Source organism: Lepisosteus oculatus, chromosome 14, assembly GCF_040954835.1.
Source record: "Lepisosteus oculatus isolate fLepOcu1 chromosome 14, fLepOcu1.hap2, whole genome shotgun sequence".
Classification (NCBI taxonomy): Eukaryota; Metazoa; Chordata; class Actinopteri; order Semionotiformes; family Lepisosteidae; genus Lepisosteus; species Lepisosteus oculatus.
Genome location: NC_090709.1, coordinates 7,051,977 through 7,078,521, shown reverse-complemented (window position 1 = coordinate 7,078,521; position 26,545 = coordinate 7,051,977). Strand labels below are relative to the sequence as shown.

General features: G+C 45.4%; 7 non-coding genes and 4 pseudogenes across 7 annotated transcripts; 2 read left to right on the top strand and 9 right to left on the bottom strand.

The window, feature by feature from the left end:
• Positions 1-8,996: 8,996 nt before the first annotated feature.
• On the bottom strand, positions 8,997-9,115 carry LOC138216522 (5S ribosomal RNA). The gene has a single exon (XR_011180234.1). It is a non-coding gene; the product is annotated as a 5S ribosomal RNA (ribosomal RNA).
• A 540-nt stretch (positions 9,116-9,655) lies between these two features.
• Positions 9,656-9,774, bottom strand: LOC138217381 (5S ribosomal RNA). Its single transcript, XR_011181093.1, has one exon. It is a non-coding gene; the product is annotated as a 5S ribosomal RNA (ribosomal RNA).
• A 539-nt stretch (positions 9,775-10,313) lies between these two features.
• On the bottom strand, positions 10,314-10,422 carry LOC138219006 (5S ribosomal RNA; annotated as a pseudogene).
• Positions 10,423-10,958: 536 nt separating this feature from the next.
• LOC138216842 (5S ribosomal RNA) lies at positions 10,959-11,077 on the bottom strand. Its single transcript, XR_011180554.1, has one exon. It is a non-coding gene; the product is annotated as a 5S ribosomal RNA (ribosomal RNA).
• A 537-nt stretch (positions 11,078-11,614) lies between these two features.
• Positions 11,615-11,733, bottom strand: LOC138218047 (5S ribosomal RNA; annotated as a pseudogene).
• A 537-nt stretch (positions 11,734-12,270) lies between these two features.
• LOC138218759 (5S ribosomal RNA) lies at positions 12,271-12,379 on the bottom strand (annotated as a pseudogene).
• Positions 12,380-12,916: 537 nt separating this feature from the next.
• Positions 12,917-13,035, bottom strand: LOC138218214 (5S ribosomal RNA; annotated as a pseudogene).
• Positions 13,036-13,572: 537 nt separating this feature from the next.
• LOC138244837 (5S ribosomal RNA) lies at positions 13,573-13,691 on the bottom strand. Its single transcript, XR_011193452.1, has one exon. It is a non-coding gene; the product is annotated as a 5S ribosomal RNA (ribosomal RNA).
• A 1,075-nt stretch (positions 13,692-14,766) lies between these two features.
• On the bottom strand, positions 14,767-14,937 carry LOC138243552 (U1 spliceosomal RNA). The gene has a single exon (XR_011192207.1). It is a non-coding gene; the product is annotated as a U1 spliceosomal RNA (small nuclear RNA).
• Positions 14,938-21,460: 6,523 nt separating this feature from the next.
• trnaa-ugc (transfer RNA alanine (anticodon UGC)) lies at positions 21,461-21,532 on the top strand. The gene has a single exon. It is a non-coding gene; the product is annotated as a tRNA-Ala (tRNA).
• Positions 21,533-24,510: 2,978 nt separating this feature from the next.
• trnat-cgu (transfer RNA threonine (anticodon CGU)) lies at positions 24,511-24,582 on the top strand. The gene has a single exon. It is a non-coding gene; the product is annotated as a tRNA-Thr (tRNA).
• The last annotated feature ends 1,963 nt before the right edge of the window (positions 24,583-26,545 follow it).

The window sequence follows — 26,545 nt, the reverse complement described above, 5'->3', positions numbered from 1 at the left end:
TCTCTCAATAATAATACAGTGTTATCTCCTGTCCCAGCCTGGGGAACAGACAGTGAGCCTGTCTCTCAATAATAATAATACAGTGTGTAATCTCCTGTCCCAGACTGAGGAACAGACAGTGAGACTGTCTCTCAATAATTATAATAATACTGTGTGAGCTCCTGACCCAGCCTGGGGAACATACAGTGAGCCTGTCTCTCGATAATAATAATTCAGTGTGGGATCTCCTGTCCAACTCTGAGGAACAGACAGTGAGCCTCTCTCTAAATAATAATAATACAGTGTGTGATCCTCTGTCCCAGCCTGAGGAACAGACAGTGAGCCTGTCTCTCAATAATAATAATACAGTGTGTGATCTCCTGTCCCAGCCTGAGGAACAGTGAGCCTGTCAATCAATAATAATATAGTATGTGATGTCCTGTCTCAGCTTGAGGAACAGAGAGTAAGCCTGTCTCTCAATAATAATAATACAATGTGGGATCCTCTGTCCCAGCCTGAGGAACAGACAGTGAGCCTGTCTCTCAATAATAATACAGTGTGTGATCTCCTGTCCCAGCCTGAGGAACAGTGAGCCTGTCAATCAATAATAATACAGTATGTGATCTCCTGTCCCAGCCTGGGGAACAGTGAGCCAGACTCTCAATAATATTAATAATAATAATACAGTGTGATTTACTGTCCCAGCCTGAGATACAGACAGTGAGCCTGTCTCTAAATAATAATATAGTGTGTGACCACCTTCTGTGGTCTGTTTCAAATCCGCCCGCGATGAGACACCGAGGAGAAATGAAGAGCCCCAGTCGTGCTAGAAAATCACCCGGGAAAGTGACTTTCAATGTAGGAAAAAAAAGTCGTTAGTAACAGACATAATATGTTTGTTTTGTTTTTTTAATCGCTGCGATGTGTGACTAAGCTCATACGACTAAGAGTTGCTCCCTTTGTCTAGATCTTGTAACCTGCTCGTCGCTGGTGGGCCAGATCGTGTCCCCCGTCTCTACACTGGGGCATTAAGACCCACACAGACCGCAGGGTGAGTGCCCCCTGCTGGCCCCACTGAGAGGTCGTATCCCACCTCCTCCGCTCTCTGAGAAAAGCAGTATCTTCAGGCCCTGACATCCCACCCCTGCCACTCTCTGCGTAAATAAGTATCGTCAGGCCCTGACATCCCACCCCTGCCACTCCCTGCGTAAAGAAGTGTCGTATGGCTCTGACATCACACCCCCACCACTCTCTGCGGAAAGCACTGTCGTATAGCCCTGACACCCAACCCTCCACTCTCTGCATTAAGCACTGTCGTATAGCCCTGACACCCACCCCTCCACTCTTTGAATAAAGCAGTGTCGTCAGGCCCTGACATCCCACTCCCACCACTCTCTGTGTAAAGTAGTGTCATATGGCCCTGACACCAATCCCTCCACTCTCTGCATAAAGCAGTGTTGTCAAGCCCTGACATCCCTCCCCCGCCACTCTCTGTGTAAAGCACTGTCGTATGGCCCTGACATCACACCCCCACCACTCTCTGTGTAAAGCACTGCTGTATGGCCCTGACATCACACCCCCACCACTCTCTGCGGAAAGCACTGTCATATAGCCCTGACACCCACCCCTCCATTTTTTGCATAAAGCAGTGTCGTCAGGCCCTGCCACTCTCTGCGTAAAGAAGTGTCGTATGGCCCTGACATCCCATCCCCACCACTAACTGTGTAAAGTAGTATCGTCAGGCCCTGACATCCCACCCCTGCCACTCCCTGCGTAAAGAAGTGTCGTATGGCCCTGACATCACACCCCCACCACTCTCTGCCGAAAGCACTGTCGTATAGCCCTGACATCCCACCCCTCCACTCTCTGCATAAAGCAGTGTCGTCAAGCCCTGACATCCCACCCCCACCACTCTCTGTGTAAAGCAGTGTCATATGGCCCTGACATCCTAGCCCCGCCACTCTCTGTGTAAAGCACTGTCCTATGGCCCTGACATCACACCCCCACCACTCTCTGCGGAAAGCACTGTCGTATAGCCTTGACACCCACCTCTCCACTCTCTGTGTAAAGCAGTGTCATCTAGCCCTGACATCCCACCCCCTCCACTCTCTGAATAAAGAAGTGTCGTATGGCCCTGACACCCACCCCTCCATTCTCTGCATAAAGCAGTGTCGTCAGGCCCTGACATCCCACCCCTCCACTCTCTGCGTAATGCGGTATCGTCAGGCCTTGACATCCAACCGCCGCCACTCTCTGCGTAAAGCAGAGATGTTACAGACATTTACAACAAAGACATATTATAAAATATTGACATATACTGTAGGCGGCTGGAGCATTATTGGGAGACAGACTCACTGTTCCTCAGGCTGTGACAGGAGATCACATACTGGGCTGCCAGATCAACTGAGTTCCCTCCTCCCTCTCCCAGTAGGATTGGGACCCGTTGTGATTCTGGCAGGTGTGGGAACTCTGGGATTAGATTTCTGAATTTCGGGAAGAATGTTTCTCTAATCCCAGAGTATCTGTCACAGTGCAGTAGGAAGTGCACCTCTGTCTCTATTTCTCCCCGCTGGCAGTGGGAGCACAGCCTGTCCTCTCTGGGCAGCCAGGTCTGCCTGTGTCGCCCAGTTTCTATGGCCAGGTTGTGGTCACTGAGCCTGTACTTCGTCAGGGTCTGTTTCTGTTTGTTATTTTTTATTTTGGTCAAATATTCAGCTAGTGTGTATTGTCTGTTTAAGGTTCTGTAGCATTCCAGTTTATGTTGTGTTTGTGTGTGTGTGTCCCAATGTGTGAGATATTGCTGTTTGATCTGTGCTGTGATGTGGTTGAGTCTGGGTTGTGGTGCTCTAGCAGTGCTGTCCTGAGGCTGGTTAGTGTCGGTGTCACTCACTGCGAGTGTGATCTCAGCAGAGTCTCTGTACTCTTGGGACACTTGACTCACCTGTCTCTCTCTTTCTCTCCCTGTGCTGTCCCTCTCCTGCCCCCTCTCTCCCTCCTCGGACTCCAGCTGGAGGAGGTCCAATCACCACCTCCTGTGAGACAGAAGAAAAAGAAGGTGATCCTCTGATCCTCTCTTTACTCCTGTCCAGTGTCCAGTCAGTGTGTCTGTATGAACCCCTCTCTCTCTCAGTGTAGTGTTCATGTACTGGAGTGTCCAGTCAGTGTGTCTGTATGAACCCCTCTCTCTCTCAGTGCAGTGTTCATGTACTGGAGTGTCCAGTCAGTGTGTGTGTATGAACCCCTCTCTCTCTCAGTGCAGTGTTCATGTCCTGGAGTGTCCAGTCAGTGTGTCTGTATCAACCCCTCTCTCCCAGTGTAGTGTTCATGTACTGGAGTGTCCAGTCCGACTCTTAACGTGACTCTCCTGTCTCTGCTTCAGAAGCGCTGGTGCGTCTTTTTAAACTCCCTGAGCTGCGTGTCGGTGGAGACAGATGATCAGGACGAGCCGATGGAGGCGGCGGAGACCGTGGGTCAGGAGAGGAAGAGGGAGGGAGAGGAGGAGCAGGCTGCCGGGAAGGACAAGAAGAGGAAGAGGAGGTGCAGGTGAGCAGACAGGGGGGCGCCGCCCGGTCGTGTCTGTGATTCAAGGAGGAGTCTCCTCTTGCTGTTTGATGTCATGGTGACGTCTGTGTCTGTGTCCCTCACACCTGCAATAACAATATTCTTTCCAGGTTCCTTTCCTGGTTCTGTGCCTGCTAAGATCTGGACTGGACTGGACTGGACTGAATTGGACTGGATCGGAGCTGAGGGACACCAGACGACTGGACTGCAGCCTAGGGACACCAGACTGGACTGGACCGGAGCTGAGAGACACCAGACTGGACCGAAGCTGAGGGACCCCAGACTGTGCTGGACCGAAGCTGAGGGACCCCAGACTGGACTGGACAGGAGCTGAGGGACACCAGACTGTGCTGGACCGAAGCTGAGGGACCCCAGTCTGGACTGAAGCTGAGGGACCCCAGACTGTGCTGGACCGAAGCTGAGGGACCCCAGACTGTGCTGGTCTGAAGCTGAGGGACCCCAGACTGGACAGCACTGGAGCTGAGGGACACCAGACTGGACTGGACTGGAGCTGAGGGGCCCCAGACTGGACTAGACTGGAGCTGAGAGGCCCCAGACTGGACTGGACCAAAGCTGAGGGACCTCAGGCTGTGCTGTACCGAAGCTGAGGGACCCCAGACTGTGCTGGACTGAAGCTTAGGGACCCCAATCTGGACCGAAGCTGAGGGACCCCAGACTGGACCGAAGCTGAGGGACCCCAGTCTGTGCTGGACCGAAGCTGAGGGACCCCAGACTGGACCGAAGCTGAGGGACCCCAGTCTGTGCTGGACCGAAGCTGAGGGACCCCAGACTGTGCTGGACCGATGCTGAGGGGCCCCAGACTGGACTGAAGCTGAGGGGCCCCAGACTGGTCTGGACTGAAGCTGAGGGGCCCCAGACTGGACTGATGACCTTTTGTTAAGCATCAATAAACATTTTTTTAAAAAAATCTGTTTAGCTTTTGGTTTTTTCCCTCCCCCCCCCCCTAAGGTTGCTGCTGGGAGAGGTGTGAGTAGGGCCAGCAGGGGGCGCTCTCACCCTGCAGTCTGTGTGGGTCCTGATGCCCCAGTATAGTGACGGGGGACACTGGACTGTAAATAGGCGCCGTCCTTCGGATGAGACGTAAAACCGAGGTCCTGACTCTCTGTGCTCGTTAACAATCCCGGGGTGTTTCTGGAGAAGAGTAGGGGTGTTATCCCAGTGTCCTGGACTGATTCCCCCCCTGGTCTTGACCCATCATGGCCTCCGTATCACCCCCCTCTCTGAACTGGCTCCATCCCTCTGCTCTCCTCCCCACTGAGAGCTGCTGTGTGCTGAGCGGACTGGAGCATCATCCAGGTGGGGCTGCACACTGGGGGGGCTGGAGGGGATCCCCCTGACCTGGGAGGAGCTCTGAGTGGAGAGTCCAGACTTATTAATTATTATTATTATTCGTTCTGCACTGGGCTTCAGTCCTGGCAGTGAGAGGGGGACTCTGTGATCAGTACAGATACTTATGACTGTCTAATAATACACGATACAAATGGAAAACAGGGTAGCGCTGTAGTCCCTTCGAAACGTTTTGAACTGCCAGAAGAAGTTTTCACAACCCGGACTCGTGAAGGTACAGGTCTTCTCCCTTCGTCCGGAGTAAGGTGAGAGGTCACCCCCTTGGGGCGCAGTATCCCCGATGCACCCCCCCACCACCACCCAAAACGACACACACTTCTGTGACGATTGGGAGACCCCGGTTCGACCAGCCCCTGCGGTGGAGGAAACGACCCGCTGGAGAGAACACGCAGACTCCACACAGAAGGGTCACCTCGGCATTTATTCCAACAGCAAAACAACACCAGAGAGAAACGGTCTCCGAAAGATAAGCGCACACCGGGAAAAACACAACGGGGTCATTACAAATGGGAATAGGAGTTCTTTTTTTCTTTTCCGGACGTCAGTTGTATCGTGTCCTGGTGATTTCTCCCGTTTCGAACGGAGTTTAATGTCGCGTTTCTACTTTATTAGAGAGAGGCACTGAACTTTGGGGAACGTGACATCCACCCAGTATTACTAGTAGGTTGATAAATATAAATGTTCTTTTTCCCCCCGTATGATACCTCGCGAAATATAACGATGGCCAACTCCTTAAGTCGAAATTTAAACCCTTCTCACGCTACAAGACAGTCCGTCAACATCGCCGCGGCCCGAAGCGCGACCTTCGGTATGACGTTGGCGGAAAAGGGGGTAGGGTAAGTACGTCACAGCCGGGGGAAGCCCCTATCACGTGAGAGGGGTGCGGCGGGCGACGAGCCCCCGGGGGCGAAGAGAAGTTGATTTGCGTGGGGTGTGGAAACACTACACGACCGGGCAAGCGAGCCGTTTTTTTTTTGTTTTGTTTTTTCCAGAACATCAGAACAACCGCAGAGATGACCATCGATCCACCTCCAGACGTTTCCTTTTTTGTCCTCTTTGGCCCCCAAAATAAAAAAAAAAACTGGGATCCATCGTGGCATTGCCAAATTAAAACGTCAACCACTTTTCGGGCTTTCGTGTTGTCCATGATGAAACCGTCATGGTTGTGTAAGCATACGTTACGTCACAGACCGGCGGCGCTCGGACGTGAGGAGTGTCGTTACGTTTTTGAAATGGCACGTCAGACAAGATCTCTGACAAGATCTCCGAAAAACCCAAACCTGTAAGATTCAATTTCAATTCAGTTTTTTTTATATAGCGCCTTTCACAACAAGAATGCCCCAAGGCCCCGAACAAAGGAGTTGTTCCACACCCCCGCCACCCTCTGTGTACAGTAGAGCCCCCTGTACTGACTGGAGGAGCTCACCCAGCTGTGTCTGGAGAGAAGCCGGGGTATCGGCTTCAATCACAGGGCTGGGCGGCTTGTTCCCCACCCCCACCCCCTTCTGTGTACAGAAGAGCCTCCTGTCCTGACTCCAGTAGGAAATGTCACCTGGAGGCAACACACCGGCTTCTTTTAACAGATCACCTCGGGAATCGGGAACAATGGAGCTGTGTGCGGCCGTCTGTACGGAGGGGTTCAGCGCGGGGGGGCTCCGGGCTCGGGTCTGGACCCGGGGGGGGGGACTGTCTGTGTGGAGTCTGCATGTTCTCCCTGTGTTCTCCGGGTCCAAAGACAGGCTTTTGGGCTAATTGGCTTCTGGGAAAACTGGCCCTGGTGTGTGTGTGTCCTGTGATGGAGTGCTGTCCTGTCCAGGGTGTGTGAGTGAGTGTGTGTTTGTCATGTGATGGACTGGTTCCTGTCCAGGGTGTGTGAGTGTGTGTGTCTGAGTGTCCTGTGAGGGACTGGTGTCCTATCCAGGTTGTGTGTGTGTGTCCTGTGAGGGACTGGTGTCCTGTTCAGGGTGTGTGAGTGTGTGTGTGTGTCCTGTGAGTGACTGGTGTCCTGTCCAGGGTGTGTGAGTGTGTGTGTGTGTGTCCTGTGATGGACTGGTGTCCTATCTAGGGTGTGTGTATGTTCTGTGATGGACTGGTGTCCTGTCCAGGGTGTGTGAGTGAGTGTGTGTGTGTGTCCTGTGATGGACTGGTGTCCTATCCAGGGTGTGTGAGTGTGTGTGTCTGTGTGTCCTGTGATGGACAGATGGTACCAAGCCTGGACACCCATGAGACACTGGCTTCCTCAGAAGACTCTCACGGAGGGCACACTGTCCCTAACCCGGGTCCAGAAGAAACTACAGTGATCTATAATTCCTGCGCCTCGGAAGGGTTTATGACGTCTATGTCCGGCGCCCGCGCCCGTGGACCGGCGGTTTGGCGTCGCGCTCCGCAGCTCGAGCTTCGGTGCGAGGCAGAGCGGGAGGGAGTCGATGTGGCTTCGGCGCCATCTTTGCTGGTGAGTCAATTGTGACCGTTGCGGTACAATAAACCATCAATAAACCTTTTCCCACCCCGTCCAGTATTTCTGTCGCGGCCCACGTCCCTTACAATCGACAAACTATAAAAAAAAAACAGTAGCCCTTCGCAACATTACACGCCATTTTTTTTATTTTAAACGTCCGCTAGATACGCAGGTGGCTCGATACCTGTCTTATCCTCGCCGGCGTCTTTATACCGGCAAGTGAATTTTATTTGGGGTCCCTCAGAATTGTGACAGAAATGTCAGTGAACCACAATAAAAAACGAAACTTTTTTTTAAAGGCGGTGAATGGATTTTTTGAGTAACCGTGTAGCGACTAACGTAAGGAAAAAAAAAGTTGTCTTTCCCTACGAAGACGTTTTGGTACAGGACTTTCTTTAAATATCAGTTGTCCATAGCGTTTTACAAAAAGTTGATGATGATCTTGGAGATAATTGCAAAGGAAAATTGAGATAACTACCAAAACATTACGTGTGAAACGACAGGACAGATTTGAACCCACAAAGAAACAAAGGTATGAAATATTGCCTCGTCATGGGGGGTTGATAATTGTAGTAAGTGTTCCTAATTTTCGTAAAGAAATGTATATTATGGGAGTCACACGTGAGATTTAGTGTATATACGTTTCATATTGTGCATATATACGGGGTTAAAAAGTGGAATGAGTATGATTATAAACTCGTGTGTTCTATAATAAGATAATTTTTGAACAAGCTTTGATTAGACAGGTGAAAAACAACATCAGATCCTTTTTTTTAATATATTCTCACGTCTGAATATCAGCTTCTCCCCTCTGGCCAACATTTCAGGGCTCCCAGGTGTAGATCCCAAATTGAAACAAATATTAATTTGTTACCCAGTTAAACAGTTAATAGAAGTGAGTGACCAGGGTAAATAAAGGTGGGTCAGTGTAAACTGTTTATTCTGGACCAGACTTCGTCATGTGTGATATGTCATGACTTCTTATATTAAGTTTTATCTTTATATTTAGTTCTACATGTGTAATAGATGCGATGTGTGTCCATAAAAAGGTTTCTCCAGGGGAAAATCAAGTTCGTTTTAAAACCGTGTTTCCTTTTTAGGGTACGTTTCCATTCCAAGTGTGGGGTTTTTGCCTTTTTATCATATTTTGGATGTGAATCCGTGGTATTTTTGCTGAGACAAGTTGCCTTTCTTATACGCAGAGGGATCTGCTCGTGAGATGTCCGCTTGGTCCATTTCTGAGCTCAGTATAAGGTGTAGAAAGCATGACTGTCATCATAACTCGCATCTCACCCAGGTGTGGAATAATGTTGTGACTATTGCTTCAGCAATAACATGCTGATTGCATGTTTCTAGATGGGTATAACAGAGATCTCAACTACTGAGGGGCCTTATTAATAAAGTCTCCACAGCCGAAGCGCTGTGTCTCTTTTCAGCTGGCGATAAACCTTTCCTCGATCCTGTGCGGACTTGTAACACTGTTGCTGATCAGAATAAAAAACGCTCACGCTAATACACAAGCACCCGTGTCTCGCCAAAGCTGACAAATAAACAGACGGACAAGCCGCACTGCACGTGTGAACAGGGGAATGAGCGAGCGAGCGGGGATAGGGCGTCTCCTGCGCTTAAAAGCTTACAGCACCTGGCATTCCCAGGCGGTCTCCCATCCAAGTACTAACCAGGCCCATCCCTGTTTAGCTTCCGAGATCAGACGAGATCAGGCGTGCTCAAGGGGGTGTGGCCATAAGCAAGAGCAAGGCTCGCTGGCACCCTTCTTATTGAGAGGACAGCTCCGTCACCTCTTATGACGCTGCTTGTTTTCCCTTGCGTTTTTCTCTTCTTCCCACGTTCTCTCTCTTCACTGCCTTCGTCCCCGCTCTATTTCACTTCTGCCTTTCACTCTTCCTTCCTTCCAATGAGGACGGAGCTGCGGGAGAAAGGGCGCTATAGAGGATCGCTGTGGAGAGCTGCTGCTGTGCTTTGACATCTGAGCTCTGTGGAAAACGATCTCAATACAATTCTGAAAAACGCGACTCTCTGAACGCCGAACAAGCCGAACAAGTCTCCACAGCCGAAGCGCTGTGTCTCTTTTCAGCTGGCGATAAACCTTTCCTCGATCCTTTGCGGACTTGTTAAACTGTTCCTGATCAGAATAAAAAACGCTCACGCTAATACACAAGCACCCGTGTCTCGCCAAAGCTGAAAAATAAACAGACGGACAAGCCGCACTGCACGTGTGAACAGGGGAATGAGCGAGCGAGCGGGGATAGGGCGCCTCCTGTGCTTAAAAGCTTACAGCACCTGGTATTCCCAGGCGGTCTCCCATCCAAGTACTAACCAGGCCCATCCCTGTTTAGCTTTCGAGATCAGACAAGATCAGGTGTGCTCAAGGGGGTGTGGCCGTAAGCGAGAGCAAGGCTCGCTGGCACCCTTCTTATTGAGAGGACAGCTCCGTCACCTCTTTTACGACGCTGCTTTTTTTCCCTTGCGTTTTTCTCTTCTTCCCACCTTCTCTCTCTCTTCACAGCCTTCGTCCCCGCTCTATTTCACTTCAGCCTTTCACTCTTGCTTCCTTCCAATGAGGACGGAGCTGCGGGAGAAAGGGCGCTATAGAGGATCGCTGTGGAGAGCTGCTGCTGTGCTTTGACATCTGAGCTCTGTGGAAAACGATCTCAATACAATTCTGAAAATCGCGACTCTCCGAACGCCAGCCGAACAAGTCTCCACAGCCGAAGCGCTGTGTCTCTTTTCAGCTGGCGATAAACCTTTCCTCGATCCTTTGCGGACTTGTAAAACTGTTCCTGATCAGAATAAAAAACGCTCACGCTAATACACAAGCACCCGTGTCTCGCCAAAGCTGACAAATAAACAGACGGACAAGCCGCACTGCACGTGTGAACAGGGGAATGAGCGAGCGAGCGGGGATAGGGCGCCTCCTGCGCTTAAAAGCTTACAGCACCTGGTATTCCCAGGCGGTCTCCCATCCAAGTACTAACCAGGCCCATCCCTGTTTAGCTTCCGAGATCAGGCGTGCTCAAGGGGGTGTGGCCGTAAGTGAGAGCAAGGCTCGCTGGCACCCTTCTTATTGAGAGGACAGCTCCGTCACCTCTTTTACGACGCTGCTTTTTTTCCCTTGCGTTTTTCTCTTCTTCCCACGTTCTCTCTCTTCACTGCCTTCGTCCCGCTCTATTTCACTTCAGCCTTTCACTCTTGCTTCCTTCCAATGAGGACGGAGCTGTGGGAGAAAGGGCGCTATAGAGGATCGCTGTGGAGAGCTGCTGCTGTGCTTTGACATCTGAGCTCTGTGGAAAACGATCTCAATACAATTCTGAAAAACGCGACTCTCCGAACGCCAGCCGAACAAGTCTCCACAGCCGAAGCGCTGTGTCTCTTTTCAGCTGGCGATAAACCTTTCCTCGATCCTTTGCGGACTTGTAAAACTGTTCCTGATCAGAATAAAAAACGCTCACGCTAATACACAAGCACCCGTGTCTCGCCAAAGCTGACAAATAAACAGACGGACAAGCCGCACTGCACGTGTGAACAGGGGAATGAGCGAGCGAGCGGGGATAGGGCGACTCCTGCGCTTAAAAGCTTACAGCACCTGGTATTCCCAGGCGGTCTCCCATCCAAGTACTAACCAGGCCCATCCCTGTTTAGCTTCCGAGATCAGACAAGATCAGGCGTGCTCAAGGGGGTGTGGCCGTAAGCGAGAGCAAGGCTCGCTAGCACCCTTCTTATTGAGAGGACAGCTCCGTCACCTCTTTTACGACGCTGCTTTTTTTCCCTTGCGTTTTTCTCTTCTTCCCACGTTCTCTCTCTTCACTGCCTTCGTCCCCGCTCTATTTCACTTCACCCTTTCACTCTTGCTTCCTTCCAATGAGGACGGAGCTGCGGGAGAAAGGGCGCTATAGAGGATCGCTGTGGAGAGCTGCTGCTGTGCTTTGACATCTGAGCTCTGTGGAAAACGATCTCAATACAATTCTGAAAAACGCGACTCTCCGAACGCCAGCCGAACAAGTCTCCACAGCCGAAGCACTGTGTCTCTTTTCAGCTGGCGATAAACCTTTCCTCGATCCTTTGCGGACTTGTAAAACTGTTCCTGATCAGAATAAAAAACGCTCACGCTAATACACAAGCACCCGTGTCTCGCCAAAGCTGACAAATAAACAGACGGACAAGCCACACTGCACGTGTGAACAGTAGAACGAGCGAGCGAGCGGGGATAGGGCGCCTCCTGCGCTTAAAAGCTTGCAGCACCTGGTATTCCCAGGCAGTCTCCCATCGAAGTACTAACCAGGCCCATCCCTGTTTAGCTTCCGAGATCAGACGAGATCAGGCGTGCTCAAGGGGGTGTGGCCGTAAGCGAGAGCAAGGCTCCCTGGCACCCTTCTTATTGAGAGGACAGCTCCGTCACCTCTTTTACGACGCTGCTTTTTTTCCCTTGCGTTTTTCTCTTCTTCCCACGTTCTCTCTCTTCACTGCCTTCGTTCCCGCTCTATTTCACTTCAGCCTTTCACTCTTGCTTCCTTCCAATGAGGACGGAGCTGCGGGAGAAAGGGCGCTATAGAGGATCGCTGTGGAGAGCTGCTGCTGTGCTTTGACATCTGAGCTCTGTGGAAAACGATCTCAATACAATTCTGAAAAACGCGACTCTCCGAACGCCAGCCGAACAAGTCTCCACAGCCGAAGCGCTGTGTCTCTTTTCAGCTGGCGATAAACCTTTCCTCGATCCTTTGCGGACTTGTAAAACTGTTCATGATCAGAATAAAAAACGCTCACGCTAATACACAAGCACCCGTGTCTCGCCAAAGCTGACAAATAAACAGAAGGACAAGCCGCACTGCACGTGTGAACAGGGGAATGAGCGAGCGAGCGGGGATAGGGCGCTTCCTGTGCTTAAAAGCTTACAGCACCTGGTATTCCCAGGCGGTCTCCCATCCAAGTACTAACCAGGCCCATCCCTGTTTAGCTTCCGAGATCAGGTGTGCTCAAGGGGGTGTGGCCGTAAGCGAGAGCAAGGTTCGCTGGCACCCTTCTTATTGAGAGGACAGCTCCGTCACCTCTTTTACGACGCTGCTTTTTTTCCCTTGCGTTTTTCTCTTCTTCCCACGTTCTCTCTCTTCACTGCCTTCGTCCCCGCTCTATTTCACTTCAGCCTTTCACTCTTGCTTCCTTCCAATGAGGACGGAGCTGCGGGAGAAAGGGCGCTATAGAGGATCGCTGTGGAGAGCTGCTGCTGTGCTTTGACATCTGAGCTCTGTGGAAAACGATCTCAATACAATTCTGAAAAACGTGACTCTCCGAACGCCAGCCGAACAAGTCTCCACAGCCGAAGCGCTGTGTCTCTTTTCAGCTGGCGATAAACCTTTCCTCGATCCTTTGCGGACTTGTAAAACTGTTCCTGATCAGAATAAAAAACGCTCACGCTAATACACAAGCACCCGTGTCTCGCCAAAGCTGACAAATAAACAGACGGACAAGCCGCAATGCACGTGTGAACAGGGGAATGAGCGAGCGAGCGGGGATAGGGCGCCTCCTGCGCTTAAAAGCTTAAAGCACCTGGTATTCCCAGGCGGTCTCCCATCCAAGTACTAACCAGGCCCATCCCTGTTTAGCTTCCAAGATCAGACGAGATCAGGCGTGCTCAAGGGGGTGTGGCCGTAAGCGAGAGCAAGGCTCGCTGGCACCCTTCTTATTGAGAGGACAGCTCCGTCACCTCTTTTACGACGCTGCTTTTTTTCCCTTGCGTTTTTCTCTTCTTCCCACGTTCTCTCTCTTCACTGCCTTCGTCCCCGCTCTATTTCACTTCAGCCTTTCACTCTTGCATCCTTCCAATGAGGACGGAGCTGCGGGAGAAAGGGCGCTATAGAGGATCGCTGTGGAGAGCTGCTGCTGTGCTTTGACATCTGAGCTCTGTGGAAAACGATCTCAATACAATTCTGAAAAACGCGACTCTCCGAACGCCAGCCGAACAAGTCTCCACAGCCGAAGCGCTGTGTCTCTTTTCAGCTGGCGATAAACCTTTCCTCAATCCTTTGCGGACTTGTAAAACTGTTCCTGATCAGAATAAAAAACGCTCACGCTAATACACAAGCACCCGTGTCTCGCCAAAGCTGACAAATAAACAGACGGACAAGCCGCACTGCACGTGTGAACAGGGGAATGAGCGAGCGAGCGGGGATAGGGCGCCTCCTGCACTTAAAAGCTTACAGCACCTGGTATTCCCAGGCGGTCTCCCATCCAAGTACTAACCAGGCCCAGCCCTGTTTAGCTTCCGAGATCAGACGAGATCAGGCGTGCTCAAGGGGGTGTGGCCATAAGCGAGAGCAAGGCTCGCTGGCACCCTTCTTATTGAGAGGACAGCTCCGTCACCTCTTTTACGACGCTGCTTTTTTTCCCTTGCGTTTTTCTCTTCTTCCCACGTTCTCTCTCTTCACTGCCTTCGTCCCCGCTCTATTTCACTTCAGCCTTTCACTCTTGCTTCCTTCCAATGAGGACGGAGCTGCGGGAGAAAGGGCGCTATAGAGGATCGCTGTGGAGAGCTGCTTCTGTGCTTTGACATCTGAGCTCTGTGGAAAACGATCTCAATACAATTCTGAAAAACGCGACTCTCCGAACGCCAGCCGAACAAGTCTCCACAGCCGAAGCGCTGTGTCTCTTTTCAGCTGGCGATAAACCTTTCCTCGATCCTTTGCGGACTTGTAAAACTGTTCCTGATCAGAATAAAAAACGCTCACGCTAATACACAAGCACCCGTGTCTCGCCAAAGTGCTATTACTTTCTATTACTTTCGCCTGCGGCCACACCACCCTGAACGTGTCTGATCTCTGAAGCTAAGTAGGGTCAGGCCTGGTTAGTGCTTGCATGGGAGACTGCCTGGGAATACCAGGTGCTGCAAGCTTTTGCTCTCTCGGCCAGCAGGGGTCTCCGAATATCGAAGATGCCTCTAAATCTGCAAATGAAGATGAGTCGATAAACCACTTGTTTTTCGTATAACTATACATATATTCATTTATTACTGATTTCATTCATTGAGCACGGATACAATAGAGGTACAGCCATTCACTGTTTGACATGTCTGCACTGGTACAGAACCGAGCAATCAGAAAACGGGTGAAATTGTCTTGAGAATTAGCATACAGTACCGAGGCCCCCATGACCAAATAAAGGCTAACCTCGATAATCAGCCTAAATAATGCAGACTACAGCAAAACGACTGACTTTGAAAAAGGAATGAATGTCCGGAAGGAGTAGTGCAACAAGCTTGAAATGCTTCTCCGGACCTCTAACTAAAAGAAACCGAGAACCAGCAGTGGAATCGACTCCCTTCGAACTGGGATTGTATCGCAGCTCATGGTGTCGTAACTCTTCCGTATCCGATATTGGACCAAGCACATCAGGGGAGAGCGCGAACGCAGTCCCCCACTACCAGAAATTATGCAGTCGAGATTCCCACATTTGGGGAATTCGCAGGGGTCAGCACAGCCGGAGTGCAATGGCCGAGCCTCGCCCTGGGTGAACCGATTTCGATTTTTATGAACTTTATTTTCTTTTCACAAAAAAAATACAGGACATCACAAATTAGAAAGCTTTACATTAATATACATACTTAAAACAGTATATATGATCACATCTCATTACATTTTGACACGGTACCAGTTAAATAGCAACAATTTCTTTTTTTCTGGTTCAAATCACATTCTTTACTTAAACATGATAATGTTTTTCACAGTTTCTTGAGATATTGACCTATGCTCTCTATTTCCCACAGATTTTCTGCTTCGTAGCTTCGTAGCAATATCTGGGACAGACTTCCCCCCTGAGGGTAGCGGCCTGTACATTATTTCCCTTCTGAGTCTTTCCTGCTTCCCACCCCATAGAAATTGAAACATCAATCTCCTCAGCGCCGCCGCAACACGGTGTTGGATTGGGAAGGTAGAAGCCAGAAAATTCAAGACAGGCAAGAGCTCGGCTTTGATGACCAGCACCTTCCCTGTCATGGTGAGGTCTCGGTCCTTCCATTGCATCAGTTTTTTGTTTAAGATTGGCAAATTGTTCTGCCAATTTACTGTTCCTATCTCTTCTCCAAAATACACCCCCAGGACCTTAATTCTCTTCTCTTGCAGCCTGAGATCATGTCCTTCTTTTGTCTCCCTCCAGTTCTGATAAAAAATCTCACTCTTAGATTTGTTAATTTTTGCAGAGGAAGCCAAAGAGAACTGATCACAACACTGCAGTGCTCTGCTAATTGAGGCATTGTCAGAGAGGAGGAGGGTGACGTCATCCATGTATAGAGACGTCTTTACCTCCGTTTCTTTCACAGCGCCGTGCACCTTTTCATTGCTCTCGCTTTCAGAGCCTCCGCACGGCACACGAAAAAAAATCAATATCAGGACGCGCATTGAAGTGAAAGCAGGAAACATGCACTGTGCAGATCCCTCCACATTAAGAGGTGAGTGGGTCTGTTTGATGCACAAAGAATGCTTTGAAAAGCGTCAAAAGCAAGTCATTCCAAGTTGGTCGTTTGTGTTTTCCATTCACATGCGAAATGCTGAAATGATCTCTCGGCTCCTCGGTTTTCATTTCTGCTCCATAAAGGAATCACAGCACGCGTCGGCTTCCAGCATGGTGGGTCGGGATATGATGCCGGGGGTCGGAGAGAGCGATGTCTTCCTCGTTAGTATAGTGGTGATTATCCCCACCTGTCACGCGGGAGACCGGGGTACATCAGGACGCGTATTGAAGTGAAAGCAGGAAGCGCTGTGACATGCACTGTGCACACTAAGAGGTGAGTGGGTCTGTTCATTGGTGTATTGGAGTAATTTTTTTACAGCAGCTGCATCCGGAAAATTGTGCTTTTTACTTTTTATTTGTACAACAAAAATACATACAATACAAACAAGAGCACATATAACGTATCAAGAAAATCGCCAGGGGTTCATGCTATAATACAATTACATTTTATGAAACACGATTGCACAAGGTAAATAAGAAAAGGTCCGCACACCCAGTGGGCAGTGATTCGTCGAATTTACTATATATCACATCTTTGAAAAAATAAAACATTTCCCTGGGTCAGAGATTAAATAAAACTTCACTCGCACCAAACAAATTTATATTTCTAAATATCACAACTTGATCGAATTTAAGTCATTTTAATAACAATGAATAGTCACCTATGCATTGCAATATAAACATTTATATTGATTTAAATCACGTTTAAATCGCCTTTATTTAAAACCCATAAATAAAGCTGATAGTGTTTAGACTTTTAATTATTTAAAACTGTATTATAGCAGCACAATGCACAATGCAACGTAAATCGCTATCTTTGTCTTCTGCGTAATAATGTTCACCTCTCTGTCCAGCAAATTAACAATAGTAATAATAATGAACTTTATTGTATATGGCGCCTTTAAAGGTGGCTCCTCAAAGCGCTTTACAGGATAAAAACAATAACAACATTACTGTTAGGCTGGGCAAACGATTTTTTTTTTAAAGAAATACAAAATGAGATATAATGATGTGTTCCGGCTTAGACATTAACGAAGAGCATAACAAACGTCATAAAGGTCATAAACTATATTAATTTTGGAACATCAACATATTATGTAAACTGTATGTTGCTGTTATTGGTATTTTAAAGAAAAAAATACTGTAAAATCCTGGGTTCGGTACAATGATTCAGGCATTCATGTGAAGGACAACAGAGCTTTCACTGGCTCAAAAAGACAAAAAGAATAACGGACACAGCGTGAGCCTGCATTCTCTCCTCAGCCGTCCACACCACACTTTTCCCTGGGTCAGATTTTAAATAAAACTTCACTTGCACCAAACAAATTACCACACACTGAACACTGAACATGTTAACCCAAATATGTCTCACAATACTTTTATGGTACATTACTTTGCTAAAATGTATTTAAAAATAAAAACGATTACAAACGCCAGCAGAGAGAGAGACACACACAGTTCTTCATTGTCAAAAAGTAATTGTTTTTTACTTTTTCAGCACCCAGACAAACGCAAACGCGTTATTAATGAAATGTTTTTATTCATTCTTAATCAAACTCACAAGTTGTCATCTGCTGTTGAAGCTCTGTGAGACTAGACTCACACATGGCTAGACTTGACTCGGCTCTGGCTTTCCCATCTATACCGATGCACTGCAAGTACAACCCCCCTCTCTGCGGGAGTGCTGGCTGTGACAAATTAAACCTGTTTCACAGGTATTTTCAAAGTAGAAGGGGTCGAGATTTCCAGCAAAAGACACCTCCCCCCCTTCAAAACCCAGTAAGTACAGTACTTACTAGTTAAGAAAGCTAGGCTCCTCAATGAAATCGCTTTAACATGCTAATGCATTGGTGTATTGGAGTAAGTAAAAAGACAAGGGACATTCTTCCTCCCCCTACATTCTCAGAGTAGAATAGAATTTTCCTTTGACAAAACAAGGCTCGCCAGATAATGTGAATCGAAACCTGTTTTTCTAGCTTTTAAAGTCGTGCAATGTGTAAGCAGGAACACATCATTATTTCTTACATATGAAAAATACATAATATAGCTCCCAAACAAACACAAACGTGTTTTTAATAAAATGCTTTTGTTCACTCATAATCTGACAATTTCAGGAAGACTAAGGAAGGACTAAGGAAATTGTCATCTGTTGTTGAAGCTCTGTGAGCTCGGTGACTTTGAGACCACTTGTTATCCCAGGTTGTTTGAATCGCCACAATTCAGATAGAGAAAAAAGAGCTGACTGACAAGATTTAAGATGTGGCTGTCAATGTTGGATTAAAAAAAACACGTTGCCCAATGTTAGTTGCATTGATTGAAAAATAATTTTAGTTCGAGAGACTGGATAAGTAATTCAAGTGTTTTTTTTTTAACTTCCTGAAAAACAAGTAATAAAACTAAATTCAATTTAAAGGTCTTTATTAACATGACAGATGGGTGCAATCAGTGTTGGGTATTTACTTTGTAATCTGTATTGCTTGGTGATGCCACTTTTAAAGGTGATATATAAAATCAAGGCTTTAACTTGCTTTAACTCTGCAAGTCTGAGTTCTTGTGTCCGTCCTATCTGAGACCGAAAGTATTACAATATGTATCTTTATAGCAGGTGGTGTACAGCTTTTTAGTATAGATTACACTTTTCTAAAATGTATTTAAAAAATAAAAACGATTACAATCTAATCTTTCCACGTTTGATCCCAAGATCCCAAGAAAAATAAATCTAAACGGGGAGAAAGCTATGCTGAAAGTTTATTAAGATACTTAGAAGACTACACAGCCCAATTTATGTTGCATTTGTCTGATTGTGAGGCGAAACAGCCCTACACAGCCCTGTCGCAGTACACAAATATAATCATATCGTTATTAATTTCTTTAGATACGCAATTCCATATTATATTAGCAGAAAAGCTTAAAACTGCCACTATTTCACATGTTAGTTAAAGACTTCGATGCTTAAAATGTTTAGGGAGAAATCGAATTTTCTTTAAAGTACTGATTCCTGGAATCTGACTGGCTGACAGCCTTCTGAAGTAGTTCCATAATATCTGGTATACGGAAAAGAAAGTGTTGAGAAAAAAAGCCTGGATTCTCATGTATCGGATACAAGTATCTTTTAATACAGTCTTTGATGTGCTCTTGAGGATCCTTGTGATATTTTGAGCCCTGGTTGAATGATAAGTGTTGCAGTTTAAATAATTTTTGTAGTTAGAAATTATGAAACGCTCTGTTAAAAGCAAGGGAGTTTTTATGTCCGTTGCAGTAAAAGAAAATGCCTGACAAAGTAGGGCTTGGACAGATTCCAAGTGCTTGTACAAATGTGCTTAAGAAATTATCCACGAAATGCTGTGGTGTTTGTCAAAGAAAAAACTAAAAGTATTTTCGTTTAAAATGACGGTTAGAAAGAATGTGGACCAGCATAATACTTTGAGTTTACAGCTTGTCCAAAGTCATTCATTATTAATACTATTAGTAATATCTTCGGTAAAGGCTTTGATGCATAAATATTTCTGATAAAGGTAGGTTGTGTACTTTTGTCCAACTTTTGTCCAAGCTCAAATGCTGTACATGAGAGGTTCCAGCATGACCTCAAATGACGCGATACACTGCGTGATACTGCATGATACTGCGTTTTAATGTGACACGCCCACCGGGGTATACCACGAAATACCCCACCCATTTTGAATGGCTGCATCTGTGTATACGTCGCTGCGACGTATTATCAACATCTAATTGCAACCGTAAAATCGACAACATTAATAAACGCATATATAACGTCGAAAACAAATCTAACACAGTGCCTGAGGCTTTTTACTGTATATATCGTGGGTGCTGCAACTAGGAGTATACAGCCATCTGCACAGTGTACGAAGTAAATTATTTACGTAGTAATTAATTAATTTACTATATTTATTACTGTATTTTCTATATTTATTACTATATGTACTATATTTATTTTACACGTGTAAATAAATTAATGTTTGGCCATTGACAAAGTACAACTATTTTTTTATTACAAGTTAAGTAAATCCTTTTGCCCAAAACTGAAGGGGCGACACTCCTCCCTCCCCCCGTGGCACCAGGCCTGTCCCCATCCTATTCCATAATGTCATTATATATAATACCTTACAACAGTGACCGTTTCCTTACTAACTGCATGCGTTAAAATTGCACATCAGCTCATAGTAGGGGGCACATAGCTGCGATGTATTATCAATGTTAAATTTCAACCATAATATCGACAACATTAATAAACGCATACGTTGTGGTATATTTTCCGGTTATATACCACAATGCATTGCTAGTATTCGTTGGTCACCATTTTGGACACGTTTTTCAATCGTAGAAGAAATCCGCAAATATCTCAGCAATCCTCTTTTGACGAGTAAGTATAAATAATAATAATAATAATAATACTATCTGAATACATACAGATCTTACTTAATATTATTTTGATTAAAATAGTACGTTAATAAGCAAAAAATGGCACATAAAAATAGTGTGAAGGGGAAGATGACACAAAATCGTTTTGCCGTTTCTCTAATTATTCTTATTCTATGTTGTACTTTCAAACTTTGGGTACTCTTTAATTAGGACAGACTTTATTGCTCAACTGCTATGATGCAAGCCAAATTTTATACGTTTATTATAGCTTTGAGCTTAGTAAACCTTAATGGTTCATTTTTTAGATTATACTAAAGAAGATATTAATCATCATTTATTTGGGTAGTATTATTATATAATTTTCTCCTAGCTGCGGTACTGAAGTCCCACCCTACCTTTAAAGAAATAAAGGAACACACAATGTGTTACTTGAAGAATGCATATGCAAGGCAGGGGGCCAGGAGATCTGGACACTGAAAATAATAGGTTTTTGGTTCTAACTGTTAGGACAATTAGACAGGGTTTGCAAATAGTGGACAAAAATCGTCTTAACTTCCATTGTAATATTTTTTTTCTTGGAAATATAGAAGTTGTACATTTTAAAATCTGTATTGTAATGTATAATAGGCCTCTACCCATATACGTATAATAGTCCTCTAAAATTATCCGTATAATAGACTTCTAACCATATACGTATAATAGACCTCTAAAGTTATCCGTATAATAGACCTCTAACCATATATGTATAATAGTCCTCTAAAGTTATCCTGAACTCCAATCATATATGTATAATAGTGCTCTAAATTTATCCGTATAATAGAACTCCAACCATTTATGTATAATGAACACCTTATCATAGACGTATAACAATAGACATATATTAGAATTTCATTCTAGACGAATTGCGGACCACATTTAGACGTCTAAGGTATGCGTTTAATAGACGTATATTATATGTCTTTTGCCCACTGGGCCGTCGTCCATGTGACTGGATATAAAAATAACTGATTCATTTTTAACCGGTCTCTGGAAGCTTAGATGTGACTATTTTTCCTTCCTTATTTCTTCATTCCCATGAATTTACTCTGTATTAGAGGAAACGCGAAAGTGGGAAACTGCAGACATTCTTCGTGAGTGGTGGATTGTGGTCAGTGAGCATCTGCACATCTCTAAGTCAGTTCCACAAGCTGTTCTGTTGGGGATGTAGCTCAATGGTAGAGTGCATGCTTTGCATGTATGAGGTCCTGTGTTCAATCCCTGGCATCTCCAAGTGTTTCATATTACTGTGCTCACATCGCAATCTTCTGTTGTGTGAGAACTCCTTGTCTGTGTTTATAGACAGCTAGGTTTACACAATTAAATTTAGACACACTCGAAGTGCTACAGTGTTCTCTCCTGTTTTAAATGTAACTCCAAAACATTTCGTTCTGTTCTTCACACTTGTCATGGCTTTTGCAGAAAACACCCTTTGAATTTCTTGAGAGATCATTCAGCGAGTGAGTCCTTCCTCTGGACTCCGCACTAAGCTGAAAGCTGCACAAACTCCTCATTGCATGTCCTGTACTCTTACAAGCGCTCTCGTGTAGATGTGGAGCACAGTTATAAGGACACTTTGAACTTTTTCCGTTTGAAACGGAAAATGCAAATGATCATGAAAAGTATTGATCGTATAAAATATCCATGGTACAACTCGAGAAAGAACTGAAGGACTACACAACAACTTTTGATGATTACAAGTTACTTTAAGAAATACAACCATCCGCACATGGGCTTGGATCCTGAACGCTTAAGTTGAAAGAGCAAAAGCGAAGGATGACCTGTAAACTCTCTTCATTGTCTTAAAGTTTATAAAATAAAACAATATCTTACTTTCTTAATAATTTCTTACTGTTTATAGACGATTTATTGAATTTTTGCAAAATCTCATTTACAAACTTTTTTCTGTTAAATTGTTATTCACATACTCGAATGTAGATAAACGTTATTGTCTTCCGGGTGTGTGCCCATTTCTCAAAAAAAATATTTGTTAGTCTGTTGGGAGGCTGCACAAGGTGTTTAGAGATAGAACGTCTAAAAGACAGGCTTTCTAAGCTTAACATCAAGGCAGTTTTCTCAACAGAAATGCTCTTTGGCACTTTCAGCTTTACTTTGGGAACATTGCCGAGATCACTTCTGAGCCAATGCACGTGATAGTGTGCCGGCAAGTACATTTAATATTGGCTGTGTTAGCGAGCTGCTTTTCCCTTTGAAACTTTTACTTCTTCATGCTGAATCATTGGCAGGGGTAAAGCTAATTAAATCTTTTCGCATAGCGCTCCATCAGAAAATACTTTCTCCTTGGTCAAAACGGGCACAGAAAGTTTTATAAGGGCAGCCTGTTTTGCACCGTCTAAATAACCGACAGTATGCGAATAAGCTTTTTAATAACAGTATTTACAATATAACCCATGTTCAAAAATGCTTTTAGCTTCTTTTAGTCTAAGAAACAGGGGTGTTTTAGCGGATTGTGGTCTTCAATTAGTAAACGCTGAAGTGTTTCCCCGCTTGTGAACAGATCTGGCTCCATTTAAACAGAATCCTGCTCAGCTCCTGCTTTCACTGCAACTTTTGAATTGAGCCCAAAGCGATAAGCAAGCTGAATTATCAAAGCTCATTAGGTACTAGAGATCATGGTATGTTATCAGGTAAATGCAGTCCCATGTATCCTCCGTAATTTCGAGTAAATACCAAAACACACCATCCACGACCCACAGCGGGAATAAGCAGGACTTGGTTGTTCAGAGCGTGAGGCAACTATCGCCAAGAGGGGGGTTTGATCCTCGCTCTCGCTACTATTTGAAATGCCAAAGACGCGTAATAGAGATTTTTGCAGATGTTTTTTTATGCTCCACTATACATTACAATAATGAAAACAAATCAATTAGAAATATGCAATACAACGTCGGTTCCCGAAAATAAAATCTGTTTTACACAGACATCATTGCTTTTGAGATAATCCAGATTGTGAAGACAACTGCGCCCTAGCTCTGGAAAATATTACTCAAAGGTTGGAAAGTACAACACGTTTGTACGTTTGACGTTTACAACATGTAACATGGCACTTCTCCAGCAAAGCAACTCAGGTTGGTGAACTACTGGTGTATTCAATACACCTCCATTCATCCATCACTTGTCAGGATGGTTGAGTGTTCTAAAGCACCATTCAAAGCGCTTTACAGGTAATGGGGACTCCCCTCCACCACCACCAAAGCACCATGATCAAAGACTTGTGTTTTTCTAGCACTCACGGGTATTCTTGTCTCCAGATCGAGGTGTGGGTTCAAATCCCACTCCTACCAGTTGCTTGTCAGGATGGTTGAGTGTTCTAACGCACCCTGATTAAGGACTTCTGTTTTTCTAGCTCTCATGGGTATTCTTGTCTCTAGATCGAGGTTTTGGTTCAAATCCCACTCCTACCAGCTACTCTTTTTCCCTGTTACATTTTCCCATCTTGATGTGCTTGCTGACAATGACAGGAGGAGGAAAATGGAGAAACTGCTTAGCAGACACATGATGGGCAGGAAGATTCATGAACTATTAGATGTGATTAGCAGAAAGTCAACTATAAATAGACTTTGTGCATTAAGAACTGTTTGTGTTGCCTGTAATCTAGGTAAGATTTTCGGTAAGGTATGCATTCAAATGTGAAAGACTATAATAATATAAAACCAGGAGAAGACTTATTAAAACATACTGTTTTCCTTGCGGTTTCTAATGTATTTTATTAAATGGGGGCTTTGTGAAATCAACTTTTAGCCTCTTGGAATGCAGTCACTCTCCCCGGTCTAAATACCATTATGTAAAATTAGGAAGCAGCAGTATTTTGATAAAGTGCGGTCTTCCTTTATTACAGTAACACAACAGTAAACAGTAAACGCTCAGGTGTTTATAATTACTCGGGAGCAGATCACCCTCAATCTAGAAAAAACCTTTCACAGCGATATTTGAATCGAGCCCCATAGCGTTAAGAAAGCTAAATTACACAAAGCTCATATGACATTGGGAGTCACTGTACCCTATCACGTCCTGCTTGCACTGTCCTACTAAAAGATTAGAGGGATCAGAAAGGACACAAACAACCCATGAATCAACGATTTTGAACTTAAGGGTCGCAAGCTCTACCGACTGCGCCTCTTGTTCCTCTATTACAACAGTAAAATTACTAGGGTTGATTCAACATATAGTAAGCTGACCCCGCTCACAGCGACGGCACGGTGGCCAAGTGGTAAGGCGTCGGTCTCGTAAACCGAAGATCGCGGGTCCGAATCCCGTCTGTGCCTATTTCATTCACCGCCACGTTCCTTTATCTAAGTCTACAAGTAACATGGAAACGTCTCCTCTTGTTACTCTTTCTGTGGAAGCGCACAGTTTCCTGTTAAAGCCAGAACGTATTGCGGAAGTCTAATATATGAAATTTGTTAAGAACTTGATTGTCTTTTCACAGAGAAAAACGAGAAAACCTTTTTTTCAGAAGTGGGATTCGAACAAAAAACCCGAGGGGAAACTGTGACCTGAACGCAACGCCTTAGACCCCCAGCCAACTCGCCTGTGGCTTTTATATTGAATTATATGTAATTTATTTATTTCTACTCGTTGATAAGAAAAAAAGTGAAATCATGTAATTGGGAAATCTCTTTTTTTTTCATGTGGAAAACTAGCACAAGCAAATGTAAAGTTCAGAGCAGCGCTCAATAAAAACGATCAGAAACCGAAAGCGCGAATTATGCAGATCAGTACATTCCCATACCAGTTGTTCTGCAGAAGAAATAAAAATAGCCGAACTCAAAGACGTTGTATTGCATATTTCTAATTGGTTTATTTTCCTGATTGCAATGTATTGTGAAGCATAAAAGCCAGCTGCATCAATCTCTATTACGCGTCATTTCTAAAGGCGTTTCAAATAGCAGCCAGTGCAGTATTAACGCTTTTGGAGCATGTATTACATTGTAAATAATCTTATTTAAATAAGTTTAAATTCGCACACTGTTATTTAGACAGCGCAAATCTGTCTGACCTCATACAACTTTCTGTGCCCGCTGAGTAGATCTTAAAGCAGCTGCAGCCAAAGTACCCGTAATGGCAACACAGTGCTTTGAGTTCGGCTTTTCTTATTTCTTCTGCAGAACCACCGGCATCGGAATATACTGATCCGCATAAGAAGCGCTTTCGGCTTTGATGGTTTTTATTGAGCGCTGCTCTTAACTTTACATTTGCTCAGGCTAGTTTTCCCCATGAAAAAAAATACATTTCCCAAATTACACGATTTCACTTTTTTTCCTATCAACAAGTAGAAATAAATAAAACATATAATGCAATATAAGAGCCACAGACAGGATGCCTGGTGGTCTAAGGCGTTGCATTGAGGTCGCAGTTTCCCCTGGAGACGTTTGTTCAAATCGTACTTCCGACAAAGAGCCTCTCTCGTTAGAGTAGAAACGACAGAATCTCTAAGTAGAAAACATTTCCACAACATCTCGCATTTCACGTGTTTAATGTTATTTGTCTTAGTGGCTGTTTCGGTGAATGATGGCTCTCTTTTCTTGCAGGGTGACGGCAAACTTCTTCAGAGAGGGAGTCTCCCACGCACGGCTTTTCTTTATCAGGACCGAAGGTAACAGAGACAGACTTCTAACTCAAATGAATTACTTCTTGAGCATTTATGACCGGTAAAAAGCTGAGAGCAGAATAAAACGTCATTGGAAATGAAGAAATGTCTGCTGACAGTAATCAGAGCTCACGCTCAACTGCGGACAACCGCTCCTTGTTAGTACAGTGTTGAGTACCCCCGCTTGTCGCGCGGAAGACCGGGGTAAGTTTCGGTGACAGGGTGCTGGTTTAATTTTTTAACAACCTGACTTCAGTTAAAAACTGTGTACTATTTACTAAGTTTCAGACTACTTATTGCGGTAGAATATGGAGATCATATCTAGCTCTGAGCTCAACTGCAACAAGAAGTCGTCCTTAACAAAGTCAGAGCCCAGCTGAACGTGTGCTCAGTGTAGTGCCCAGGACTCAGGAGCATTGTTGTGGTTCTAATTAGCACGAACTGCAGGGGCTCTGAATTAGAGCATTTCAATTTATCTGTTCAGTAAATTAAAATGCAAGACACCTTAAAATGGGATTATTACTTTGTCTCTGTCCCGTTTGTATATAATCGAATGTTTAAAAGATACCAGTAAGGACACACAACTACTAATGGGATACTTTTTGGAAATAATCCCAAAACAAGCACGTGCGGCAGCT